This window comes from Culex quinquefasciatus, chromosome 1 (genome assembly GCF_015732765.1).
Source record: "Culex quinquefasciatus strain JHB chromosome 1, VPISU_Cqui_1.0_pri_paternal, whole genome shotgun sequence".
NCBI classification, from domain to species: domain Eukaryota; kingdom Metazoa; phylum Arthropoda; class Insecta; order Diptera; family Culicidae; genus Culex; species Culex quinquefasciatus.
The window spans coordinates 35,874,068-35,901,760 of NC_051861.1; the positions used below are offsets into that span (position 1 = coordinate 35,874,068).

Consider the following 27,693-nt stretch of genomic DNA (forward strand, 5'->3'; position numbering starts at 1 on the left):
ACAAAGGTCATTTTAATCTATTAACTTACAAATCATTACCAACACTTTTCATTTCACTGCTGTAAAAGCCAAACATGAAAAAAACTAGCAAACTACCCAGGAAAACGAAAGCAAAAGTGCTTTTCCACACCACACTTCACCATAACATAAAAGTGTGTAGGTGTACATAAAAGCGGAAAAATCGACTGCCATTGTCAAGTGGAGATTTATTACACACTCGTCGAACTCGTTATTGCCGTGTCGAGGTGTTTGTGCTCAGTTCTAGTGAAATGCTCTGACTTTTTGATAGGAATTATTGTCAATCTAATGTAATGATTTTATTATTTATTTTTTTCAAAAACATTAAAAAAACCAAGGATATTTATTTTTAATTATCGAAAAAAAAGTAAATTAAACGACTTTCAAAGGCAATGTTCCGATTGAATAAACCTTAAAATTGGAAATTAAACCATCCAAGCGGCGATTTAATCAATTTTACTTTCGGAACTAAACTCGGTGAAAAGTGAGCGTGCGTCGAACGGCGTCGTCGTCATGCTGTACAACTTCCCCAACCGCTTATCAGAAACTGCTTCCCACTTGGAAGCCGGCTGACTGAGTTTAGTGAATGTTTATCAAACCAAAATGTAAACACCTCTTTTGCGGGGTATAGCAATAGTGGAGCTATAGTGGAACAAACTCTCACTTTCTTCCCACACTTATCAGAAAGCAGTTTGATTGGACTTTGCTGTGGCACGCGAATTAGTTAGACTTATTAATTTGTTGTTTAAAATTTTAAAAAAATTGCTTACAAATACAAAATTACTTCAAAATGTTGCATATTCCTAAAAAAATAGAACTAGAAATATCCCGGGTAGACGATAATAACTAAATTTATGCCATTTCAATAACAATTCTGTTAAAATAACAAAAAGTGTTTTGGATTCTTCCAGAAAAATACATTTTTGCATAAGAGTTGAATAACAGTTTATGTTATCATAACATAAATTGTTATTGGTCTGATATTGATTGAAAGCAAACACAACTTGGGAATAACATTTTTTGTTATAGAAGAATAACTCCAAATGTTATTGGGATGATCGGATTAGTTGTTAAATTAACAAAAATTAATAACAATGATTTGTTAAAGTCTGTTATTACAATAACATTCCAATAACAAAAAAATCATATCGGCGAATAACAAAACTTGTTATAAATAACATAAAATGTTATTAGCCTAGTATTTTCAAATATCAATAAATGTTATTCCAAAGTTATTACCGTCTGCTCGGGATTTCATAAACGACAAATCTTCCTCATTTTCAGCTTATAAATAGCTCCTCCTTGAACCAGTTCCCAATAGTTCAAGAAATGATGGTGATCACCAACCATCGATTACACGACCTCCCTCCTAAAACAAGGTTGATGAATGATGGTAACGCGACCACATCCATCACTTCCGAGCGAAACCCAGCAGTCAATCGTGGGCAACCACCCGCACTGGGCACAGCCTTCCATGAGGAACGATGTGCCACTTCCGATTTTACCACACCATTTGGCAGGAGGAACATAGAAAATTGGAGGCAGATTTGTTCAGGAATAATTTTTTTTTTTCAATATCCAAGAGTCTTTTAAAAACAGATTTTCTGCAAAATCTGGCAACCCTGTCAAAATTCATGCGTCCTTAAGTGGAGCTTTCAGATGAAGTGAACTTTGATGAAATGTTTCAAACTGTTCATCTGTATATTATAAAAAAAAGATTTTGAAAAAAAAAACATCGAAGAAATGATAAAGTTTGCAGATCTGGCACCCTTTCCATGATTTATCGATACCCGGGCAGACGGTCATAACAAAATGCATGCCATTTCAATAACAAATACTGTTAAAATAACAAAAAATGTTATGGAATATTCTTGCAAAATCCATGTTTGCACAAGAGTGTAATAACAGTTTATGTTATCATAACAAAATTTGTTATTGGTCGGATATTGATTGAAAGCAAAAACAATTTGGGAATAACATCTTTTGTTATGAAAAAATAACTCCAACTGTTATTGGGATGATCGGATTAGTTGATAAAAAAAAAACAAAACATAATAACAAAGATTTGTTCGAAGAATAACTCAAAATGTTATTAGACTGTTGTTGCAATAACAATTCAATAACAAAAAAATCATAAGGGCGAATAACAAATCTTGTTATAAATAACATAAAATGTTATTAGCCTAGTATTTTCAAGTATCAAAAAATGTTATCCCCACGTTATTTCCGTCTGCTCGGGTAACTTAATTTTTTATCGGAATTATTGATCTCTTAAAACTCTGACGCGGCAATTTTCAGTTCAAATTACATTTATACGTATTATATTTTCTAATATTTTGAATAATTTTCAGCATTCTGGAAACACTGCCAAATAATATCGATAAAATGTTTCAATAAAAAAAAGTCCTACAAATAAAGGAAAACCCTCTTTTCCACTTGTCTCTGCTGCAAGCATGTGTTTATGCGTTATTTATTGCGATTTACCTTCGTAACATCATCGCATCGCGAGGAGAGAAAAAAAAGCAAGAACAGGGCCTCCTCCTTAGTGCTGGGAAACGGCACATGGGTTTGTTTACTCACGAAACGAGCCAACGAACGTGAGTATGCAAATATCTGCGCGATTGATATTGACCTGATAGGGTAGGGTAAAGGGAGCAATTTTGGTATCAGATCATTTCATTTCAAATTTAATTGTTTTGATAATACACTTGCAAATAGTTTGACAACAAAAGTTGACGATCATTTTTAACAACTGCAACATTTACCCCCCAAGTACAAACGAGCTAGAGTTCTGGGGCCAGGTGCGCCCAAATGGATAACTTTTACTACACTGTCAGGGACATCAAAAGTTGGTACTTTCTTGAGTGTACAGAGGATACGACTTTGGCTTATTAGGATGTTTGCGATAGTCTGACTTTTACTACTGCAACGGAAGCATTCACATGAGAAGGTCGCATAAAAGCTGCTACTTTTTCGAGTGAATGATATGTGATTGTTTCCGGACCGGGCAATCTTGTGTACTCACGTAAAGTTGGAATCAATTTCCGTTGCTGCATGCGTTTATCTACAGTTCGTCGCCGTCGTGCTAACTTGTCGTACGTGCATTTTGGGCCAAATTGAGTTAAAAACGCCATTTTGTGCAGCTCATAATGCCTCACCTTTTGACGTTCACAGATCCCCAAAATTCGATTTCAACCCTGAGATATTAAATGAAAACCAAAAAAGCTCCTAAAATTTTTGTCACTTTTCATATAAAAGTAGTTTCAATCTTGTCGTGCTATCTTGCCACTCCCTGAAAATTGTAGTAAGTGCGACAACTGGTCAAAGGGATTTCAGGCCAGAACGCGTTTGACGCACGTACACGTTAGACTACCGTAAACATTTGTAATTATAACTCGGAACTCCAGCAACCAACTTCAACCAAACTTCGGGACAATGCACAGAATGGTCAGCCAAACAAAACGTGTTTGTTATTGTTTGCTTTGCGTGCTCTCGTTTTTTGTTTATTCAAGGTCAAACATTAAAACGCGTTTTTCTAGGAACTTCGGATTGGCGGGTGCGACGAGATAGCACGACGACGTCGAAATGTAATTTCACTGCGTTTAATTATATCAGTGTTTCTCAACCTTTTGCGATCCATTCCCCCCTTGACTGATTTGCAAGAACTTCATTCCCCCTTATTTTTAATTTACTGGTATCAATGCACAAATGAGCAACTCTCTACGAAATCGGCCGATTTCGTCCATTTTTATTTTTGTAGTTTTTGATTAGGTTCAAACTTTGTGGGGGCCTTTCCTATGACCAAATAAACTATTTTGTGTCATTGGTTCGCCCATACAAGTCTCCATACAATTTTGGAAGCTGTCCATACAAAAATGGTACTTACATATGGGTCATTCCTTCCCAAGTGGCCACGCGTCCAACATCGACCTTCACCAATTCTGCTCATATTTGGCATGGGGGTTGTTTTTGCCCCAAAAACAAAGAATCCCAAGTTTGGTAACATTTGGTCCACTCCCGCGCCCGTGGTACCCCCCTCTTTTTCTGAGATTTTTGAAAAACCTCATTTTTAAAATGCATTTTGCTAAGAGAAAAGTTTACAAAAAGTGAACTTTTGGGTATGCATATTTGAAGATTTTCAAAACCATACACAAATACATACATACATAAATTCAATTTTGGAACATTCACTCGCTTACGTTGAGAGATTGAAAAAAAGAATATGCAAATTTCAAGGCCTACTATGCTCTCACGCAAAGTACTGTTGAAAATTGATGGTTAAGTAAAACATTTGCTGTGCAATACAGAGCTTTCCAACTTAAAAATGTGATATCTCAAGAAATATTCATTTTACCCTGTGGTTTTGATTGAATTTAATGTAAAAAACTCTCAGCAATCGAATGCAATTGTCAGTTTTCCCGTAAGTGCTCGTCCAAAGGGTTAAAAATGCATTTTAACACTTAAAGCGCAAAATTTTCATATCTGGCAACACTGTACGTATATTTTGAGTACGCCATTCGATTCTACGTCAAAAAATCTTCAAATATGCATACCCAAAAGTTCACTTTTTGTAGACTTTTCTCTTAGCAAAATGCATTTAAAAAATGACGTTTTTCAAAAATCTCAGAAAAAGAGGGGGGTGCCACGGGCGCAGGGGTGGACCTAATGTTACCAAACTTGGGATTCTTTGTTTTTGGGGCAAAAACAACCCCCATGCCAAATATGAGCAGAATTGGTGAAGGTCGATGTTGGACGCGTGGTCACTTGGGAAGGAATGACCCATATTCAAACAGCTGTAACTTTTAAGTGAATTTTCTGATCAATTTGGTGTCTTCAGCAAAGTTACTCTCAAAAATGTGAAGAATTCAAACAATCTTTAATAACATTTGAGAAACTTTTTTATCAATGTTCATTTTTTTTTTCAAAAAATTGTTCTTGTTAAAAAGTGTACAAAAATCTCACAGAAAAAACCTGTCAAAAAAATCTACTTGTGTCCAAAAAATACAAATGCCTGAGAAATATTAAAAAGAATCATTTTATTGTTTCAAGAAATGTCCAAATACACAGAAATTTAAACTTTAATAATTATTTTTTGGGGAAAAAAAACAAATGTTGTTATTACTAATCAAAGCAACTGAAAATTGCAAAGAATGTGTCAGATAATGAGTCTGCCTGTGCGGACCGCGCACTGGACTCACAATCCAGAGGTCGCCGGTTCGAATCCCGAGGCGGACGCAAAAATGCTAAGTGTAAATATAGTTATTCGGAGCCCTCTCCCCGTGCCCATACCTTCACACTTAGCAGACCCGGGAGGCGGAGTCTTGTCGCAAAAAGAACGATACACGCCTGTGGATCCGTTGACGAAACCGCAAGGTTTAAGAGGGCCATATTATAAGGTGTTACGTCGATTCCGTTTTTTCCGTGTCAGATAATGATTTAAGACATTGAATTTCTATTCAACCCTCATTCCCCCCCTAGAATGGCCAAATTCCCCCCCAGGGAGGAATTCCTCACTGGTTGAGAAACACTGAATTATATAAAATTGACATTTTTAAAGGAATAAATGATCAAGGTTGCATTAAACAATTTTGAAAATAAAGTTTGTTGCAATTTTTTCGCTAATATTAAAGAAATGTTTTAAAAATCAGGGAGCAAAATTATGTGCAATGACCGAAGAAGATTGTTTTTTTTTTAATTAAACAGCAAATAAAGTAGTAATCCAGCTACGTCTAAAAGGCCTGGGCGTAAAATAAATTTTGCATTATTTTATGCAATTTTATGTGATTTTACAATTTGAAATATGCAGCCTACTTGACCGAAATATCAAGCTCACATATACGTTTATCCTATCAGTTATTCATCGGTCTGATGGCCGAGCGGGCTAAGGCGCCAGTCCTTACTGCAGGTGTTGGGTTTGAGTCCCGTCGGTTGCAACTTTTTTTTTATGTGTTTACAAAAATTGTACATGCAGCGTGTAATATTAAGCGTCTTTTTTGACGAAGGTGATGTGCATGCTTTTGCATGTGATTTTACCATCGGATTTTTTGCTGTGTAGGTGAGGTCATCATGACAGGATAGTATTATCTTTCCTTCTTAAACTAATAACATATGAATCTTTTGGTAATATCGCTTTATGCATTAGCATTAACATGCATTGGCATACAGTTTTATTTGAAAGGGTTATATTATTATAGGAAATTCCGTTACTTATATGACCTTTTAAAAATGTGTGGATATGTTTTTTTCTTTGAACTTTTATCAAACATTATTTCCCGCTTACCACACTAATTCAATAAAAATCAGATCTCAGAATCACGTGCATTTCGGAAATTTACCAACAATATCTTGCGGCAACATTTGTGTTGCAATCCACAGTTTTTCATTAAATGAAACTGTTTTAAAAAGGTCCTGATTCTCGTATGGATTAAAATTCCCCGAAATGTTTTGGCAAAAATAAAAAAAAAAACGTTTTCTTGGACATCTGTCCATTTAGAGAAAAATAAGATAGAATTTTAAAAACACACTTACATTCTACTCACATAATTCATACTTTACGACAACAAAATGTTTTGCGCCACCACCAGGGCGTTGGCCAACCGTATGCGTGCCATGCCACAAACTTGCCCGCGCAATTACAACTCCGTGGTTGTTACAGAAATAGTATTCGAATTCTTTTGCGCAATTTCTTAATTCTCTCAACCCCGCAATTAAGCAAACTCCCCCCATGTAAAAAAATAAAGGCAAAGTCTTCCAGGGTACAGAGAGTTTTGCAATTGCTCACCCTTCCCTAAACTTATGAGGTATACAGTACGACAACCAACCTGACCTAACCTCGGTCCCCCACGTCCCACAACCACCAGAAACCTAGAAGCCCACAAAACACGCGATTCGTCGGCATTTTCCCGCTCCCCAACCGCAACAAAAGTCTACCCAGAAGCCAGAATGGATTCTAATTAATTAGACCAACAATAGTCACATCAGAAACAGTCGCGAAGCAAGATTTTTTTTCGAACTTTTTGTTTTTTTTTTTGCGTCTTTCCTTCCATGTTTGCCAACTAGGGGAAATATACCCATTTTAAGCCTGATAAGCGGTCGTGTTTGAATGATGCTGGATAATCTGGAGTGTTCCTTGAAATTCACTTAAACCAAGTACGCCAACGATAGAGCAACTTTTTGTGAACATTTCTGTTTATTCTCACTTTTATTAAAAGTTCTGCTATTCCTTTTACAAGCATTTAAAAAATATATTTCAAAAATGCATTTTAATCAATCGAGTGCATTGGGCCACGCCCATTTTTCTATTTTCAGCTTAGTACTTTTTTTCTTCCAGCGCTCTTTTGGGTCTGCTTAGTGCTGCCAAAATTGATGAAATTTTAAGCAAACACTCACGAAAAGTAGCATTTATAGAGAAAGTTTCCTGGCATCACTGGCTCACTCCAACAGGCGCTGCCTAGTGATGTAGCCATCCTTTGTTCTTCATTTGCCTTCGCTTCTCGATCGGTTTTCTTCAGCCTTTGATTGGAATGGGCCGCTAAAATTCAAACGTCAATAGACTTGGCGCGTTTGTTGTTTTGATGGCGCTTGCTAATTATTTACATATTTCGGGGCCTAACTAATGTGCAAAAGAACATGTTGCCGGTAGTTGGAAGCAATTTCATATCTTAAGCGCTTTGAAAACGTCAGCGCAACTGAAAAGATTTTGGTGGCGATTTTCGTTAAGCAGTAAAGCTCTCATCTTGCGTGTGGATGTGTGTGCTACCAAAATGATGAAAAATGGTCTCGCAAAATGGAAATTATGATCAAAAGTGCATTAAATTAGATCATTTTTGCCAGTAAATGGCATAAATTTGCGTGCTTACTTGAGGCGGTGCTGTTGATGGTAAGTTTATAGCCTAAATAGTATTTTTGGAGCTTTAATCGTGCATCAAACTCTTCATATGACGAATATAGGTGTTTGATTAGAAAGGGTATATTTACCCTATGACGACATCGGATAGAGTCTACAGCACTAAATTAGATGGGGGGAACTGACATTTTAAACTTTATCAAATTTACAGACCAATTTAGGTGAGGTCCTGGTTTAACCGCGTGCCAAACATGCATTAATTTCAGACAAGTTCCTGGAATTACCGTGACGTCGTCGCCGGAGGCGACCAGTCGATGTTACTTAACTTTTTGTTGTTGTTGTGTAAATGTAGGATATTGGAAAAGTTTTGTTTGCAGTTTGTTGATGGAGTTTTGTTGTGTTGATAGCGCAAATCGTGATGGTGATTTGTGGGACGATTTGGAAGAATGTTTTTGAATGAAGTTGTCTATCTCTGGTGACCCATTAACCCGTTGGAGGGAGGTGAAGGAATTTTTAAGTCACGTAATAAATGGTAATTGAAGTTTCTTTCAATTTTGTAATATAGTGATCATCAACCAGCGCTTTTGCGAAGACCAAGATTTTTGTGACCAGGGCTGCGGAGTCAAGTCATATTCAAGCGACTCCGACTCCGACTCTGGCTCCGTCTTTCCACAAATTGTTGACTCCGGCTCTGACTCCGACTCTGGCCTACCAACTCTAGCCGACTCCGACTCCAGCTTTCCAAAATTTGTTGACTACGACTACGACTCCGACACCTAATCTGTATTTTAAATATTAAAAAAACGCATTTTCAGCACTACAATTTTCTGAGTAGATTTGAATTTTGCTGTTTGAAAAATTGGAACATTTTATTTAACTACTTTAAATTTACATTAATTTTTTAAGTTAATAAGCAAGCTACACTAATTCAATTGTTTTTATTTTCAGCAAGTTTTCATTTACTGAAAATTTCAGTAGTGCAGATTTCAGTAAATTTAACTGAATTCAGTAATGAGAAATTGGTGTGCATTAACTATCAAAGATACCCTGGTTTTGAAAAAAACAATTTTCTAAGTAACTATTTTTAAAGCTTTTTTGAATTTATTTGAGAAGACGTATATGTACATTGTGTGATCCAGCCCAGTACACACTTTAAACATACAAATCATGAGAAAATTCTAATATTTGAAAGATAAATTAAATTGTGTCAACCCGATTTAAGGCATTTAAACAAAACAGACATGTTCAACGATATTATTAGATCAACACTTTAAGAGTTTTGTAAAGAAATTGTAAACATTGGGGTAATCGATGTATCTAATAAATTCAATGACTCGTATATGAGCAATTCTCGCTGAAACCGTCCCACTAGATGCACATGTTCTCAAATCGTTACGGCAATGTTCTCATTCGATTCAGCGCACCAAAAAACCATTAAAACAACCTTCGAACCAATGAAAATGTCAGCCGTTAGCCACCTGTAAATAAAAACTTGTATTGAACTATGGATTTTTTCGAAAAAATGCCCTAATTTGGAGAAATGATATCTCCCAAAATACATTACCAAACATCAAAAAGTTATATATCGTTAGAAAGGTAATCGCGAGGGCTTTCTATCGCACTTTGAAAAACATTTCAAAAAATATTTTTTCATGGGTAATTTTAAGGGTTTTTGAGAAACTTACTCTTAATTTTGAATTTTGACCGTGTTCGCAACCACTTATCATTACGCAACCATTTTCATTCGAAAGATTGGAAGATTTTGCATAAAATCAACTTGAGAAAAGTAGTGTAATGAAATAGTTTTCGTATGGTTATTAACGGATGAAAGAAATTGGTAAAATTTCAGTTAAAAATAACCAAAGCTCAGACTTCAGAAATGAACCTAATTTACAGTCAAAACAAAGCAGGATTGTATTTGAGCCGAATGTACAGTCATCTGAGGCAAATCTGGACATATAGGATGAATAGGGACAGCTATATCAACTATACTTTTACTCATCAGATCATATTTTTAAATTGTTTATGTAAAAACATACATAAACAAACAAGTTTCTAAATTTTATGCAATTAAGTACTCTGAAAACTAATGTCCTTACTTAGACTGTAGTCTTGATTCGCCACATTTCACTGAAGTAATATTTTATGTACAGAGTTTGTTTTGGGAAGATCTGCTTTATTTGTATAACCTCAATCGTGCACAAAAAAGTGCAAAGTTCAAATCAATATTTTTTGATCAAGTTAAAATTGGGGCTGTTGATACCATAAAAACAAGCAAAAAACTCGATTTTCGTCCAAATTGGACTACGCCTTTTCATTAGACACAAGTCAATTTACGATAAATTTACCTTAATTTGAGATTGAAATTGCCCCCAATTGAAAACTGAATGAAAAAATAACTAAAATTAAAACAACAAAAAAAAAAAGTTAAAAATCCCTTTACCCCACACACGGAGCAAAGCTACGCACTTATTTTTTAGGGTAATTTCCTGTTTCTCGACATAAAAGCAATTTGAGGTGAATTCTAGTAATACGTTTTGAAAGCAAGTGATAAGGGTACCATTTGGTATATACAACAAATCAAAAATATTTTATGGTCATCGGTGACAAAATGATTGTCACTAGGTGCGTACCTTTGCCCCGCTCTTCTCTATTCTATGTAAAAAAATGGGATTAATTTAACTTTAATTTTAATTACTCTCAATGTAAAAACCAAAATTAAAATTTTCATTTGTGCAACATAAATACATTGAAAAAAGTTTGAATTGAAAAACAGACTACACTTATTAATTCCACGTCTAATTATCTTTCTAGTGAGTTTTGACTCGACATTGTACGGCTTGCGGTTTCAGAGATATCGCAGTTTATCAATGCAGGTTTTTAAAATTGTTTGCAGAAAAGTGAAACTTTGGGGTGGTATAAAAAAAAAGGACCTAGTCCGATTTGGACGAAAATCGAGTTTTTTGCTTGTTTTTATGGTATCAACAGCCCCAATTTTAACTTGATCAAAAAATATTGATTTCAACATTGCACTTTTTTGTGCACGATTGAGGTTATACAAATAAAGCAGATCTTCCCAAAACAAACTCTGTACATAAAATATTACTTCAGTGAAATGTGGCGAATCAAGACTACAGTCTAAGTAAGGACATTAGTTTTCAGAGTACTTAATTGCATAAAATTTAGAAACTTGTTTGTTTATGTATGTTTATACATAAACAATTTAAAAATATGATCTGATGAGTGAAAGTATAGTTGATATAGCTGTCCCTTTTCATCCTATATGTCCAGATTTGCCTCAGATGACTGTACATTCGGCTCAAATACAATCCTGCTTTGTTTTGACTGTAAATTAGGTTCATTTCTGAAGTCTGAGCTTTGGTTATTTTTAACTGAAATTTTACCAATTTCTTTCATCCGTTAATAACCATACGAAAACTATTTCATTACACTACTTTTCTCAAGTTGATTTTATGCAAAATCTTCCAATCTTTCGAATGAAAATGGTTGCGTAATGATAAGTGGTTGCGAACACGGTCAAAATTCAAAATTAAGAGTAAGTTTCTCAAAAACCCTTAAAATTACCCATGAAAAAATATTTTTTGAAATGTTTTTCAAAGTGCGATAGAAAGCCCTCGCGATTACCTTTCTAACGATATATAACTTTTTGATGTTTGGTAATGTATTTTGGGAGATATCATTTCTCCAAATTAGGGCATTTTTTCGAAAAAATCCATAGTTCAATACAAGTTTTTATTTACAGGTGGCTAACGGCTGACATTTTCATTGGTTCGAAGGTTGTTTTAATGGTTTTTTGGTGCGCTGAATCGAATGAGAACATTGCCGTAACGATTTGAGAACATGTGCATCTAGTGGGACGGTTTCAGCGAGAATTGCTCATATGCAAAGTTGCATATGCGAGGTGAGGTTTAACCGTATTAAAAAAATAGTTGCAACTTATTTTCGATATTTTTTGTCAACTTGAAATGTTTTCAGCACGACACTTTGATTTGTTTTTATACACATACAAAATGAGCATGTTGCATTCCAAGTAGAAGATTGATATAATAGTTGATAATGTTTTATAAACATAATTATTATTGTTAAATACTGATAGTGAGCTTTCCAAACACAATAAAAATGCATCATGGTAACTGATAAATATCTTGAACCAAAAAATAAATTAAACAAAAAAATGTCAACGTAGTGCACGCAATTCAATGAATAAATTTAGAATATACAAAAATGGGAATTGACCTGAATTATAACAAGTGTTGAACAATAAATAAGTTCATAAATTATATTAAATTTTTTGACAGCTCTGACTCCAGCTCCGACTCCTGCTCATATAATTTAGCCGACTCCGACTCCGACTCCACAGCCCTGTTTGTGACACTGTATCATAACATCTTTTTTGGAGTTATGCCCAAAATTAGTGTCTACAAAATAATTTTCAACAGAGTTTGACTATTTTTACAATCAGATTGTTGCAGGATTGGAATAAAAAGACAACAACATCCTTGGTTGCTCTGCACCCTTAAATGATGTTGAAATAAACAAGTAACTAGCTTGAATCGTATAATTTTGACTGATATTTCTTGTTTAAAAATAATTGAAGTGAAAACTCATTTGAAACTTTTATTTAGTTTCAGTGTGTTGGTTCTGATTGAGATACATAGAAAAAATCAATTCTCGTAATCATGAATTAAGTTCACGAATGTGAGAACCACGAAGGAATTTATTCGTGGGTATGGTGCATTTGCACCATAAACGTGCATATATTTCTTCGTGGTTCTCGCATTCGTGAATTCAATTCACGATTTCTAGAATTGATTTTTTCCGTGTAGGGGACCAAAAATAATGTTTTAAAACTAATTTTCTTTACTACAGAAAATTGAAAAAAGTAACCACGTGTTTTATGCATGGCCCCTTCGATCTATAATACTCCAATTATCCCATTTTTTTATAATTAGGATCCTGGCGATTTGACTAGCGTTGTATGACTTTGCCAATGTTCTGTTCAATGTTGTTTAGATTGTGTTTTTGACTAACATCCCCATTATTTGAAATCTATATTAATGTGCAGTTATTTTTGTTATTTCTTAGACTATTTCTAAACATTTTTGCAAATTTACTGATTGTATTTAATTTGAAAATTATTACACAAAAATGTTTCCTACATAAAAACAATATTTTTTTAGTAGTCACTCTAAAAAATAATCCTGCAAAGTTACAAAAACACGGAATTTTAAAATGCTTGTTCTAAATGCCAAAATGTTTATTTTGATCTATAGGAAGAGTGGGGACACTTGATCGCTAGCCGTGTCTCGTCAGCATGTAGGTAAAAAAATTGCTTTGTTCTAGAAAATTGTTCAAAATTGACTCAAACTCATTGTAGAAAACAAAAAAAAAATAATGTTCAGATTGAGTTACAACCTTTTTTCTAAAAAGTGCTGCAAAAACCTACATGAGGTCTTTTTTCTTTGTTTTGATATGTATAGAAAGCACTTAAAATAATTAAAAAAAAAAATATGCGTGGATTGTTTGATAAACAAATCAACTACAAAACCCTAACGAATTTGACGTTAATTGAGTTTAATTGAGTGCAATTAAGAAGACTTGATCCCTCAATTTTTAAAGTCACTGGAATCAGTATCAAGCTTAATTAATTGGTTTAGTCTTTCGTACATGGTTTCCTTTAGTATAGTTGTAGATGACTAACTGAAGTTTGAACCATTTTTCAAATGTTTTGTAAACATGCTCAATTTTGAAATATTGAACAATATTGAAAATGTCACTTTTCAATACATGTGTTGAAAAGTTCAACTTTTCAGCACCCATTTCAGTGCTGAAACTTTTCAGCACTGGTATTGAAAGGTATTGATTTTCTAATCCGTTATTTTTGGTAGGGAAAAGTAGGCCGTTTCGTTTCTCCAGAAGGACAGGAAAAGTTGACAGTTTCACAGCGGAATTGCAAAATAGTAGTTTATGCAACAAGTTGCAAAAAGAGGATTTTTTCAGCACGAGTCGTACATTTATCCAACGAGGTTCACCGAGTTGGATAAATACGAAGAGTGCTGAAAAAATCAAGTTTTGCAACGAGTTCCATACAACATTTTTTGCAATTCCAAAAAACACACACTGAGTGAAATTTTATGTCAAATTTTCATGTATTTTGTCAATAAATCGTTTAAATCAAAAAAATGTTGAAAAGTGTTACTTTTCGAAACAAGTGCTGGAAAATTAAACATTTAGCTCACGATTTTTTTTTCAAAATGTTGAAAGGGTGATCACGGTACTCTTAACATTTTGAAAAAGCGGGTTTTAAAAATTCAAACCGCTTGGCATGACTCGCAGAGTTCATCTGAAAAAATACCCTTAGGATTCATCTATAAAGTACGTCATCAGCCAAAATTACCCCCATATGTCACGCTTAGGGCGTACAAATATCCCGGAAAAATATTTATGAAATCCCGGGAATTCCCGGAATCCCGGGAAATTTTTAAAACTGTCATAAAATCTATGTGGATTTTAAATGAGCTAAACTGCGATTCTTATTGAATAAATTTTATATAAATATTAGGGTGGGTACGTTTTTCAAAAAGTTCTCGGATCAAGTTTTAGTATGGTTCCCCTTGTAGGGCATGCCCATAGGGACTTTCATGCCAAATATCAGCTCATTTGGTTGTAAACTGGCTGCGCGCATCAGGGTTAAAGTTTACATGGGAATTACTATGGGAAATTGGAGCTTTTTGTTCAAACGCTCCTACAGGTCAGGGAAAATCACGCGCCAACTTCTGGTATGGTCAAGCTTATGGGGAATGGTCTGGAGAACACTTTTCCCGAAGAGAGCATATGGATTCGTTGTCCCTAGACCTGGCGCATCGGCAAACAATCCGATGTCTCCGAAATCAACGGTTTTCCCCCAAAAAGCATCAAATTTTCCTTAGCATGCTATGAAAGCTTGATGAACACCGCGACGCCATACGTCAGGCAGCTACCACGTGGGTGAGAAACGGCTGGAATTTTCAATTGCAAACCTTCTTTTAACTAGAAAATGATCATTTCGAGTAATCCTGACATTATTTAGTCGAATTCAGAATCTTTGCATAGCAAATTTGTATTTATTGGCAAATATTTCAATCACGTGGTAGCTGCCTGACGTATGGCGTCGCGGTGTTCATCAAGCTTTCATAGCATGCTAAGAAAAATTTAATGCTTTTTGAGGGAAAACCGTTGATTCCGGAGACATCGGATTGTTTGCCGATGCGCCAGGTCTAGGGACAACGAATCCATATGCTCTCTTCGGGAAAAGTGTTCTCCAGACCATTCCCCATAAGCTTGACCATACCAGAAGTTGGCGCGTGATTTTCCCTGACCTGTAGGAGCGTTTGAACAAAAAGCTCCAATTTCCCATAGTAATTCCCATGTAAACTTTAACCCTGATGCGCGCAGCCAGTTTACAACCAAATGAGCTGATATTTGGCATGAAAGTCCCTATGGGCATGCCCTACAAGGGGAACCATACTAAAACTTGATCCGAGAACTTTTTGAAAAACGTACCCACCCTAATAAATATGTTTCTTTCTTATATTACATGACCAGAAAAGCTAGAGAAATTTATTTGAAAATATCTTTAAAAAAAAACAAGCGACGAGCAATAATAAAATGTAAAATTTTAGTTAAGTTTTGAATTTCATGTTAAAGTTTATGCAACAAGTGGCAAAAAGAAGATTTTTTCAGCACGAGTCGTACATTTATCGGATAAATCTCAATTACTTTTTCAAAATGTCCTATCTACATAGGAAACTCTTTGCACATTGGTTGTTTTGAAAAAGTAGGGGAACTATACCCTTTCTCAGCCTATTTCTATTATCGGCCTATCAGCACTTTGATCATGAATTACAGCTTAAATAAAATGTTTTTGACTGTTCCAAAGTAATAAATAGCTCAAATAAAAGTGAGCAAGCAACTCATCATTGTTGATACATCTGAAAATGTTGATTTATTAGCGGAAAACGGCAAAAGTGATGAGAATTGGTCGAACGGCTTAGTGTGATTAAAATGGGTATATTTCCCCTAATCTATAAATACGACAAGTGATGGAAAAAACATGTTTTACAAGAAGCTGCTTACATGTTTTTTTGCAATCTCGAATAAACGCCTTTCGATTTTTTTTTGCAAACATCCATTTGTTAAATAATTTCACCGTTAAAATAAAAAAAAAACTTATTGTGCTGAAATGTTCAACTTTCGCAAAAAAAAACATATTTTACAAATTATTTTTGAGTTCCTGCCGCCAACTAGAAAAAAACAGGAAATCGGTGTGCTGTGAAATCGTTTTGTTCTGTTCCTGTTTTAACCAAAGTCATTCAAACCATCATGCAAAAAAATGGCTAAATAGCTGTCTAAATTCGTTTCAATTGTCCTGATTTGCCCACATGCCGGTATTTAAAACAAAATGATTTGATTTTTTTCAAAATTTTAAATCATAAATATACGTACACCCAAAGTTAAAGAACGAGGGGATAGTCCTCACGAAAAGAAACGTGAGGAAAGTGCTATTTTTCGAGAGTATAGTCCTCTCGCGTGTTCATTCGTTCATTGGAGCAGTTCATCCTATTGAGTGGTTTATATGGACAAATGACCGCCACTTAGTTACCGAACAATGGTGGCCTATACGGCAAAGGCGCGGTTCAATATTCCGAAGGACTTAAGTTCGAGTCTCGGTACAGCTTTTTTTTATGGATGAACTTTTTTGAAGATGAACCCATGAGTAATTTCGGGATTTATCCTCTCAGTCCGCACACAGTACCATTTTACAACCGAATCGTGCTCTTTATCCTCTCGTATGTGTTGTCCAGTTCTGGGTGTAGATATCTTAAAATTTTTAAAATATATAATACAAATAGGAAACATTTGAAGCACTAGGCATTTTGCCGATCGGTAATCTCAAATTTTCAACAGTTTTCCCTGAAACCAAATTATTGGTGATATATGATATGATATATGATATACTTTCGCGAATTCCCGGGACAAATAATTAAAAATCCCGGGAATTCCCGGGATGGACGACTAGTCACGGTTTTTTTAGTTATTATTTGGTTAATTAACGATAAAATTAAGTCACTAATGATTAAATAGAGCTAATTTTAACAATTATGATTTAAACTCCCGGATAACAAGGCAACATTGCCGCGTATAAACCTAAGCACAGTCGGAAGTGGACTCAAATTCCACAACGCTCGACTAATCCCATGATCGATATGACCCCCACCTCTTCCCTTCCAGTTCCCCAACATCATTTGGTTTAGTTTGGCTGTCGTCAACATTGCCTTAATTAAGAGAGCGTTATTGTTTCATTATTATTATTGCTTTTTGTTGTGGTTCTTTCTCTACAAATTGTATATGTATTTGGGTGTTTCTTTGTTCGGCACACTAAATGCTCTAGATTTTTGGGCTTGAAGGTTTTATTGCGGCGCCTTTTTTTCCGACGTGTTATCCGATATCGGGCTAGCTAATGGGGGTTTCCCCTTTCGGATTGGATTTGGCCAATGGCCAATCCGATTCTATGTATCCTAGCTCTCTGTTGTATTTCGGTGAAGGTGACATCCTATGTGAATGGAAGTAATTAATGAACGTTATCATCGTGGAGCGAGGGGTCACGAATCATGCTGGCGGAATTGTTTTGTTTTGGGGTGTAAATAGTTATTCTTAGCACTTATCAACAGGTCAAGGACCGGGAAATTGATTTTTTGACGTATGTATTAGACAGTAGAGAGCTACTTCATTAAATTTCATGATTTTATTATCAACAGTCCATTCTACCCAAGTCCACCTGCTGAAGGACACGGACATGTAATGCATCTACACGGTTCACCACCCCTTCAGAAAAAAACCCCACTTTCGCGCCCTCAACCATGGCAAACAAAACGTAAACATGACTGCATTTTTAATGGCTATCGATTTTCCAACTGGGATCCGCGTGTCACTACGACCAGCAAAGGGCACGAATCACGTGTGTGTGTGTGTGTGTGTGTGTGCGAGGGACTCCCCAACATATTCCTGATATGTTTCAGTTTCAGCATTAGCCTCTCAGGCACAACATATCGTGCAGAGTTGTTTTGTTTTAAGGGTTGAGGTCCTGGCCCTGGTTTATTGTTGTCCCCTTTTGATGGCCGTTTTTGCTTTTGTTACTCCAAAAGAGCCACCTTTTTGCCGAGCCTGACTGAGGAGCCGGTATGAAGGAGGCGAAATCTCGCAAAAAAAAATCTTCAGGAAAATTGCCTGATTTGTTTTATTTTTTTGCTTGAAAATGCAAGATAAAAACTCCTGAAAAGTATTAAAAATTACTTCAGAACATTACATAGGTTTAATAATATATAAGTTGAATGCGAGTCCAGAATATCATTTTGCGATGCTATTTGCATGAATTATTTGAAAACATCCAATTAGATTTGTGCAAATTGTTAAAATTTTAGTTTTCATTTCGCGTTTATCATGAAATAAGGTAGACAAAACCCAATAAAAACCAAACTAATTTTGGATTAAATGTAAAAAATTCGATAAGACTACAAATTCCCGTATTCTAGATTTCCCAGTCCAGCCAACAACACATTCTCGTTCGAGAGTCTCCCCTCGTTCTCTCACATTTTTTTTAACACTGTGATTCCCAAATCTCGAGTTTTTTAAAGGTTCTATAAACAAAACTTTAGATGTTTGCTTTTGGGTGTTTTTGAATACCTTTGACTCAAGACGGTTTTAAAACCACCCAAAAAGCTAAAATTTAAAATTTTGTCTATAGGACCTTTTTAAAAAAAAACCTTCCCCAACGCCTCTGTGTTATTGTATGTATGTCCATTTCAGTGCCACCCCAGTTAACTCAATCGGAATTCTGAAACGGAATTCAATTCGAATCGTCTACGTATTCCGTTTCAAACGCAACAACCGATTCCGTGTACGAGTTGACTGGGACATTGCTTACCGATAATGGAGCAAGGTTAATGTCTCCCGGTGTATATTTTTTTCTTCTTCTTCTTTTTGTTTGTATTGTAGTGGGAGAGGTTTTATATGCGTTCTATTTGTTTGTTTGGTTCATGCACATATCAGGTCGTGCGATTTCTGGATGTTCTTAGAGGGAAGGATTTCGGGAGGTTTAAGCAATAAAATGTAATAAATTTGACTGAGTTTTTTTTTCGACGGTTTCCGGAAAATTTAGAGCATTATTTGAAAAGGGCGCATAAGTTTTGTGACAGCTACTCAACAAAAACAAAAAAAGTTGCCAATTTTATTGCGCCTTGCAGCAATTTCTAGAGTTTTGTGTCAATCGTGCTAGGCCTAGATTTTTTCATCACACTGCTTTGCAGGACTGAGAGCTGTCAACTTTGCGCACTTTGCACCTCAGTAGAGTGCTGCGGGATTATTTTCATCACAGTTGGCAAACTGAATTTCTATCACACCATCAAAACAAAACAAGTGCAATGCATCGACTTCTGACCCCAATCTAGTCACCAAGCTGTGGTGGCCGTGGCAGTTAAGTCTTGAGATGGTCTGTTAAAGGTTCTTGGATCGATTCTTGTAGTTGACACTTTTGAGTTTTTTACGGGTTATTTTTTCTAATAAGCTCCAGGCCATAATTATATTGGCCATCTTGTAACCGTTGGTCACAGTTCTTGAACGAACCTTTACTTTTTAACATAATTCCTCAACCTACAATACTACATCCTACACTAGCAGCGAAGGGATTTGCGTACCACTGCAATTAAGACAGGCTCGACAGCGCTGCGTCGAAACTGCATCAAAAATGGGTTGGATTGGAAAATGGTGGAGTTTCCTTCCGGAAAAGATTAGAAGGGTAGAGTGGAATTTTATCACCGATTGCAAAGATCGGAATCTTTTGCCATTTAGGCATCTGTGTGGTTAGTCAAGTGTCCCAGTGTCAGTCCCGTTTTCGTACTGGTCACGCTCTGCATCCCGGAAAAGGAAGTGCCCCGGCGGAAGTCAATAACCCGCAGGACCTCGGCAACCCACGGTTTTTGGTCGGTCTAGGCATGTGAGTGCGTAGGGGCCATTGCCTGCATCAAAACGTCCACCATACATTTCACCTCTGGCGGACCATCTTCATCTCTGGCGTGGACCATCTTCACCTCTGGCGCGGAACGCGCCATCATCGTCAAGGAGGTTCCCCTCTCGGTTCAACCGGATCAGCCAGGTGCTGGGTTGGCCGATACCGTCACTGAGAGAAGACGCCTAGCCGCGCGGAAGCCCAGCAACACCCGCTCGACATCCGGCAGCGGAATCCTGCCCGAAGCAGCAACAACAGCCATCAGCCGTTATTTGACTCCAAAGATCCACCGTAAGCCAAGATGCCGGCGCAACACCACTGCATCTCGGCACCAAAGACCGCGATTCCACAGTCGGAACAAGTCGGAACACACTTTCTCTGGGCTGGACGAGCTTTCTGAACTTCCAAAAATAAATAAATAAACAGCCTGCCATAGCAACGGATATCATCGTCATCACTGTGAAGAAAAATCACTGTGATGAAAAAATACTGTGATGAAAATAATTGCGCGAGACTCTAGTAAAGTGCAAAATGCGCAATAAAATATTTTTTAATCAGAGTAACCTCCTTTTACGCGGAGGCGTTATGTTTTTTATTTAGTAGATTTCTCTTAAACCAAACAATATTTTTGTGAGCTTCCAAAAGCGTTATGTAGATCTGAACAAAACCTACCAAATGCTTTTAAAACATTGCAAAAATGTTGCATCGTTCCAGAGAAATCTATAAATCCAACTTTATAGCATACATAAACAAAAGAAATCCCAGAAATTCCCGGGACAAAATACCCAGAATTTTTCCAAAACCGGGAATTCCCAAATCCCGGGATTTTTTTTTACATTTTACACCGGGAATTCCCGAAAAAAAAATTGAAAACAAAATCTAATTTAAGTCTGGAAATTCAGATTTGGTTGAGGAAATAAATAGATGAACACTGAACAGTTGAATACTTAGTAATCGATAATAATATCAATTCAGCATATATCAGCATTTATTTGGCTTTTCATCAAACACCGGCATCTGCGGCAAATCAGAAAAAAATATATATCGAAGTTACAGCTGTTCAAGCCAGTTTTTTGCAGAAGGTTTTGTGTTTTTTTTGTCTCGTCCGTGTGGATCAATCGGACCGCGCACTGGCCTCACAAACCAGAGGTTGCTGGTTCGAATCCCGCGGCGGTGCCATACTCATACACTTAGGAGCCCAGGGCGGCGAAGTCCTTGTAGTTTAAAGGAAGACACTGGTGGTTGGTACTAGCAATAGTGGCCGACAGCAATAAAGTCAACTTCGTTTATTTTGTTTTTTTTTTTAATTGATTTCGGTTAAAACAATCAGTACACAGATTTCAGACTGTAGTCCCAATTTTCCCCAGTTGGTGGTAGTACCCCACCCCCCTTCAAAAGCGGTCCTAAAAATAGGCAAAAAAAATTTTTTTTTTTTCTAAAAACTTAAACATTTTTAAGGAAATATAAGTCGTACCTACTGCATGTCTGGGAATATCGAAAATATTTTCAATTCGGCGAAAAAATCTCTTCAATACTTGGATATTTTGAAAACTAATGATTGCATAACAACTGGGCAGGTGTATAACTTTTTTCATTCAAATGTTGTTATTTAACTTGAACCACATAGGATAAGAAAAAAAATTTTTTAACAGAGCACATCAATCAAAGCATTTGCTCTAAGATTTTTTGTTACAGACATTTTAGTATCTTCAAAATGACGGGAACTTTCGATATAAATTTGGTGCATCCCCTAAAGTTCTTTATTCAAGAATATTTACATCAAAATTAAACTATTTTTACAAGCAAATTGTTGCAGGATTGGTTCCAAAAGTTTGATAATTTGGGAATAAGAAGACTAAAACCAAAGAGTATTTCCCTTCTCTCTGCTAAAACTTCCTTGGTTCCTTGCACCCTTAAACCATCTAAAAACTGATATCCAGATTTTTAAGCGAAGATGGCGTTACGAATGGTGAACGCCCGAAATGTCAAAATCACGCAGTGGTACCAACATTACAAAAAAAAGTGTGCCATGGCATGACAGCCAAACTTTTTTTCTAATGTTTGTACCACTGCGCGATTTTGACATTTCGGGCGTGCACCATTCGTAACGCCATCTTCGCTTAAAAATCTGGATTCCTTGTTGTGTTTGATGCAGTGTTCCCACGAGCCTAAGCCATCGGCTAGGCTAGGTTCATTTTTCTGGTTCAGGTTCACACCACACGTCGGCAAGCATCGTCGGCTCAGGCTCACTGAGTGCCGTGAGCCATGGTTCATTTGGTTCAAACCAGGCGAGGCTAGCCAAAATGAACCATTGGCTTGAACCAGGCGTGAACCTGGCTTGAACCTGATCAAAGAATGTTTGGCTAAACGGCAAGCTTTGTTACACCGTAGTATGCTCAAACCGTAACATTGTTACACCGTAACATTTTTACACCGTAACAGTATTACACCTTAACATTAGTACGGTGTAAGGAATGTCACGGTGTAATGATAGCTACGATGCAACGAATGTTGTGGTGTAACCGTGTTACGGTGTAACCAAACTACGGTGTAACGAATGTTGCAGTGTATCAATGTTACGGTGTAGCCATATTACGGTGTAACGAATGTTACGGTGTAACGAATGTTGCGGTGTAACAATGTTACGGTGTAACCATATTACGGTGTAATAATGTTTCGGTGTAATGAATGTTGCGGTGTAACAATGTTACGGTGTAACGAATGTTGCGGTGTAACAATGTACGGTGTAACCATATTACGGTGTAACAATGTACGGTGTAACCATATTACGGTGTAACAATGTACGGTGTAACCATATTACGGTGTAACAATGTTACGGTGAAATGAATGTTTCGGTGTAACAATGTTACGGTGTAACCATATTACGGTGTAACGAATGTTACGGTGAAATGAATGTTTCGGTGTAACAATGTTACGGTGTAACCATATTACGGTGTAACGAATGTTACGGTGTAATGAATGTTGCGGTGTAACAATGTTACGGTGTAATGAATGTTGCGGTGTAACAATGTTACGGTGTAATGAATGTTGCGGTGTAACAATGTTACGGTGTAACGAATTTTGTGGTGCAACAATGTTACGGTGTAATCATAATACGGTGTAACAATGTTACGGTGTAACAATGTTACGGTGTAACGAATGTTACGGTGTAACAATGTTACGGTGTAACGTATGATGCGGTGTAACGAATGTTACGGTGTAATGAATGTTACATTGTAACATTGCTACACTATAAGATTTGTTACACAGTGCATTATACCTATGGTTTATATTAGCCTGGTTAGCCTGGCTTAAGCCATGGTTCATGGTTCACTGAACCAGGATTGAACCACAAAGGGAGGCTTAAGCCGAACCAAGTTTATAGGTGAACCTAGCCTAACCGGTTCATTTGGGAACTCTGGTTTGATGTGTAGATTAACACCAATTAATAGTATTGAGCTAATTCTATGATTTTAAGCTTGAAAAACATAATAAATATAGTGAAAAATTGATGTTATGATTGTTTCAAAAAATTCAAGTTAAATTCAAATTCAAATTAAATAAGTCAAGACTTGATTATCCGAAGGTTTGTATGGGACTTCGGATAATCGAATCATGACCAAAACAAATTTATTTATTATTTTCTTACTTTAAACATCAAATTCGAATTCGGCAACTCCCATTTAGACAAATTACAATATTTGATTGCCTTTTGAATTGAAGAATGCATTTTTCAATATGTTACCATCACCATTTTGTCCGCCATGTTGGATTTAAATCCTAAATAATTTTAGGCTAGTAAATAGACGATACTTTAAGCCCAATTATCAAAAATAAGACAACGAAAAAAATTTTTTTTTTGTGATTCGTTTATCCGAAGTGAAATTTTTCGGTGGGCTTTGGATAATCGAGTCTGGGCTGTAATAATTACTAAGGGACCGTCCATAAACCATGCGACCTTTTTGCCTTCCTCTCTGAGGTAAGGCTATAATCCTGCTCTAAAATGAACTTTGTATAAACACGTCGTAGACCCACCTTCATGTATACATATCGACTCAGAATCGAAAACTGAACAAATGTCTGTGTGTGTGTATGTGTGTGTGTATGTGTGTGTATGCGACCAACAAACTAGCTCATGTTTCTCGGCACTGGCTGAACCGATTTGACCCGAACCAGTTGCATTCGACTTGGTTTAGGGTCCCATAGATCGAGTTTTATACAGATTGAAGTTTCGATAAGTAGTTCAAAAGTTATGTATAAAAATGTGTTTTCACATATATCCGGATCTCACTTGAATGTATGTAATCTATGTACAGGTCCATCATCCGACCTTTCAACGAATCTAACACATTGAAGATCTGGCAACCCTGTCTCGAGATATGACCTCTTAAGTGATATTGATGAACTTTTTTATTCTGGATCTTAAAAAAAGATGAAATGAGTGAAGAAGGTCCCAACCACATAGGTGGATTAAGTTAGTTTTTTTTATTTACACATGTTATCAAATTTGCGTTTATTGAGCTCTCAGTTGAATTCGAGATAAGATCAATCCAATTATCTGATTCTTACTTTTATTTTCACCCCGAAACACCTTCTAATTCGATCAACTTGTATCAGCTGCCAAGTAACACGTGTTAATCTTATCCCATCCAATGTCCCACAACATCTCCAAATAACCTTCGATATCGTTCGCGCTAGCCAACTTCCATAAATAGTCAAACCCGGTCACAAGAAAGCAAGAAAAAGTATAGTAAACCTTCAACATACCTCTTGAAGCCCGGAGACTGCACCACGTTGTTGCCTCTCTCGGATCGCTGATAACTTCGAGCTCGGGTTGCCGCCGTCCGGGGATGATGAGTCACTTCTGCGGCAACGTCGGATACTTCGCCGGCAATTTTGGGCCAACTTTCCCCAAACCACGATTTGCTGCGATGGCCTTGAAAATTTTTCTTTATGTTTGCATTTATTTGCGCTACTTTAAATTTTTATGGTGCGTTTTTTTTTTCTTTTGTGGAATTTCAAGGGGCTTTGAATTTAAGGACTTGCGCTGACTTGGACTAGCCGACTTTGACTTGGACTTGAACAATTTGAACTTGAGATTTTTGTTCTCTTTAGAAGATGAGGTGAGGCTGCGTTGTGCTGAGCACGGATGACACATGCACAATTTACTGCTCGAACCAGAAATCGATTTTTGTTGTTGTTGGCTCCGGTTGACGGATTTTGCACGGCCACGGGAATCGACTACAAGCGGAGAATTTCAACGCGAATTTTCCGTCACACTTGAGGGAAGATTATCACAATCATTGATTTTTTTCCGTTTTGTTGCTGCCGCCTCAAACTGGTTCATTAAATATTCTGCTCAGGGAGCCGAGCGCGCGCACACACACACCTTCGATCCGGAACAGTACCGGTGTAACGGGAGAAGAACAGGAAATGGACACACAGGCAAAGTTTTGACAAAGAAGAAGAAAGTCACCGTTTCGGAACGGACAAATTTCGGGCAAAAGGTCCTAACAAAAATCACAACACTGAAAATTTTGATGTTTTTTTTTTTGTTGTTGTTGAAAAACACTAGAACACACAATGTGACACGATGCGACTCGATCAGATGTTTGCAGGAAACTGCTGCGGCAGCAGGAGACAGGTTTTCGGGCTGGCTGGTGTTGACTTTTGTTGTTTGCGTCGACGAGCCGGGAGGGAGCAAAGAGAGTGGGAGAGAGAGAGAGAGAGAGAGCAAACTTTACACGCGGCGGCCCGCGGGAGAGGAGAGCGAAACGGTTCTCTGGTTGTTTTTGAACCGGTTCGCGGGGTTTTGAGAAAAATGGGTGGAAACAGGAGGGTGGTCTCGAGATTTGATTTCTGGATAAAAAAATATTTTCCAGATTTCTTAAATAATTTTTAACAAAATTTTAAAGTTGCGATCTTTTTAATGTTGTCCGTTTCCGAGATTTTTCAACAAAAAAAAATAAAATATTTTCGGTAATTCGGTAATTTTGGAATACAAACAAAAAAAAATTAAAATATTTTACCTCAAAAATAAAATATGAAAATGAATGAGCTATTTTGAATTTATTATAATATACTTCCCAACGAGCAGCCCAAAGCATGTTGAATATGCAGCCTGAAGAGAACGAAAAGGCAGTTGCAATTTTTAAAGACCTTAGACTTAACGTGAAGACTTCCATCATTGTCATGATTTTTCGTTCGAAGATCTAAATTTTGCGTCGCTTTCAATATTTTGACAAAATTCCTTCAACAATTTGTTAAGAATAGTGCCCTACACATTCTGATTCTTTTTGGTAACGATTATCCCATTCCTTGTAAAGTTATGGAAATCGTCATTAATCAATGATTGCCAACTAGGACGTCAATGACTGTGCCACAAAATTATATAAATTTTGAAGCACAATTGATTTAGATCAAAAATTTCTTCAGTGGTTTCAAGAAGGCAACAACCAGCACACGCTGATTCCTTTTGGTGCTGAAATTGGTCAAATTGAATTTAATTCAGAATATTTTATAGTAATGATCAATTTTCTTCAAAAATGTCATAGAATATTCTATTCTTTGCTTAAGTCCGTTAAATAATTTACCGTCATGAGTGAATTTGGGTGAGAATGGGTCATACATTTTTTTTGCATTGTTGTTTATGGTGAAGCCGATGATCATTTTCAAAGAAAATTGATCATCACTTTAAAATATTCTGTATTAAATTCAATTTAACAAATTTCAGCACCAAAAGAATTAAGTGTGGTGTTCTTCAAGCAACTGACATGTGTGAGTTCTTCAAGCAACTGACATAATTTTCGATCTAAATCGAATGCGTTTATATTCTCGATTTCATTGAGATCTTTTCAAACACGCACGAAGCAAAATGATCATCGTTCGGTCAAAACGTTCATCGTTTGTGTAAAACGAGAGAGATTTAAGAGAAAAATGGTCATTTCCGGTCTCTTTTCGCTCAATTCTCCCCCGTTAGCGTCGAATTCTTTCATTTTATTGACATTCGCGTCCCATTTCCTGCTCCCTTATTCCTGTTTGTGACTTTTTACATGCATTGGAGATCATCGCTTATAAAAGTGAGTTCATTGTAAGAGCTCGTTTGAAAACTTAACAATGAAATCGAGAATATAATTTTGTGGTAAAATTATTGACGTCCTAGTTGGCAATTATTGATATGAAATGACGTTTTCCATAACTTTACAAGGAATGGGATAATCGTTACCAAAAGGAATGAGCATGTGTAGGGCACTATTATAAACAACTTGTTGAACGAAAAATCATGACAATGATGCAAATCTGTTCTTTTCTAAATTGGCATTTTTCAGAGTCAGTAATTTTATGGAAAAAAAAGATATCAGAAAACACGATTTTACAAGATATAGGAAAAATTCTTAGATTGTTGGCTAGAAATGTACAGAAGTAAAATAAAATTTGCGACAGATTTTTATATCATTTTCTTCAAATTTAAGTTTATTCTTAAGTTTATCTTTTTCAGGAACAGGAATAACACTGCAATTAAAAAAATAGGGGGTTATTGATCCTTGCACTGTAACTTGGATTTGGCCCGCACTTTTCTCTCGCACTTTTGACAACAAAATTTCCAAAAACTAGGCAACCAGCAGTTGTTTAAAAATTTCCCAAGCCAGTTTGACGAGTCGCAATAGTGCGATCGATAGCAATAATTTAGTTCGAAGTCCAAGTTAGTGAGAATTGCGCAATATTAAACAAATAAGCCAATTCGTCATTACAGTCCATACGACGA

At 36.4% G+C, this 27,693-nt stretch overlaps 1 protein-coding gene across 1 annotated transcript in view; it reads right to left on the minus strand.

The window, feature by feature from the left end:
- LOC6046417 (tubulin polyglutamylase TTLL5) overlaps positions 1–25,565 on the minus strand; it is a 116,779-nt gene extending 91,214 nt beyond the window's left edge. The window contains exon 1 of the mRNA XM_038249491.1: positions 24,696–25,565. The gene's annotated coding sequence lies outside the window, so the exon portion shown is untranslated. The remainder of the gene's footprint in view (positions 1–24,695) is intronic.
- Between the last annotated feature and the right edge of the window lie 2,128 nt (positions 25,566–27,693).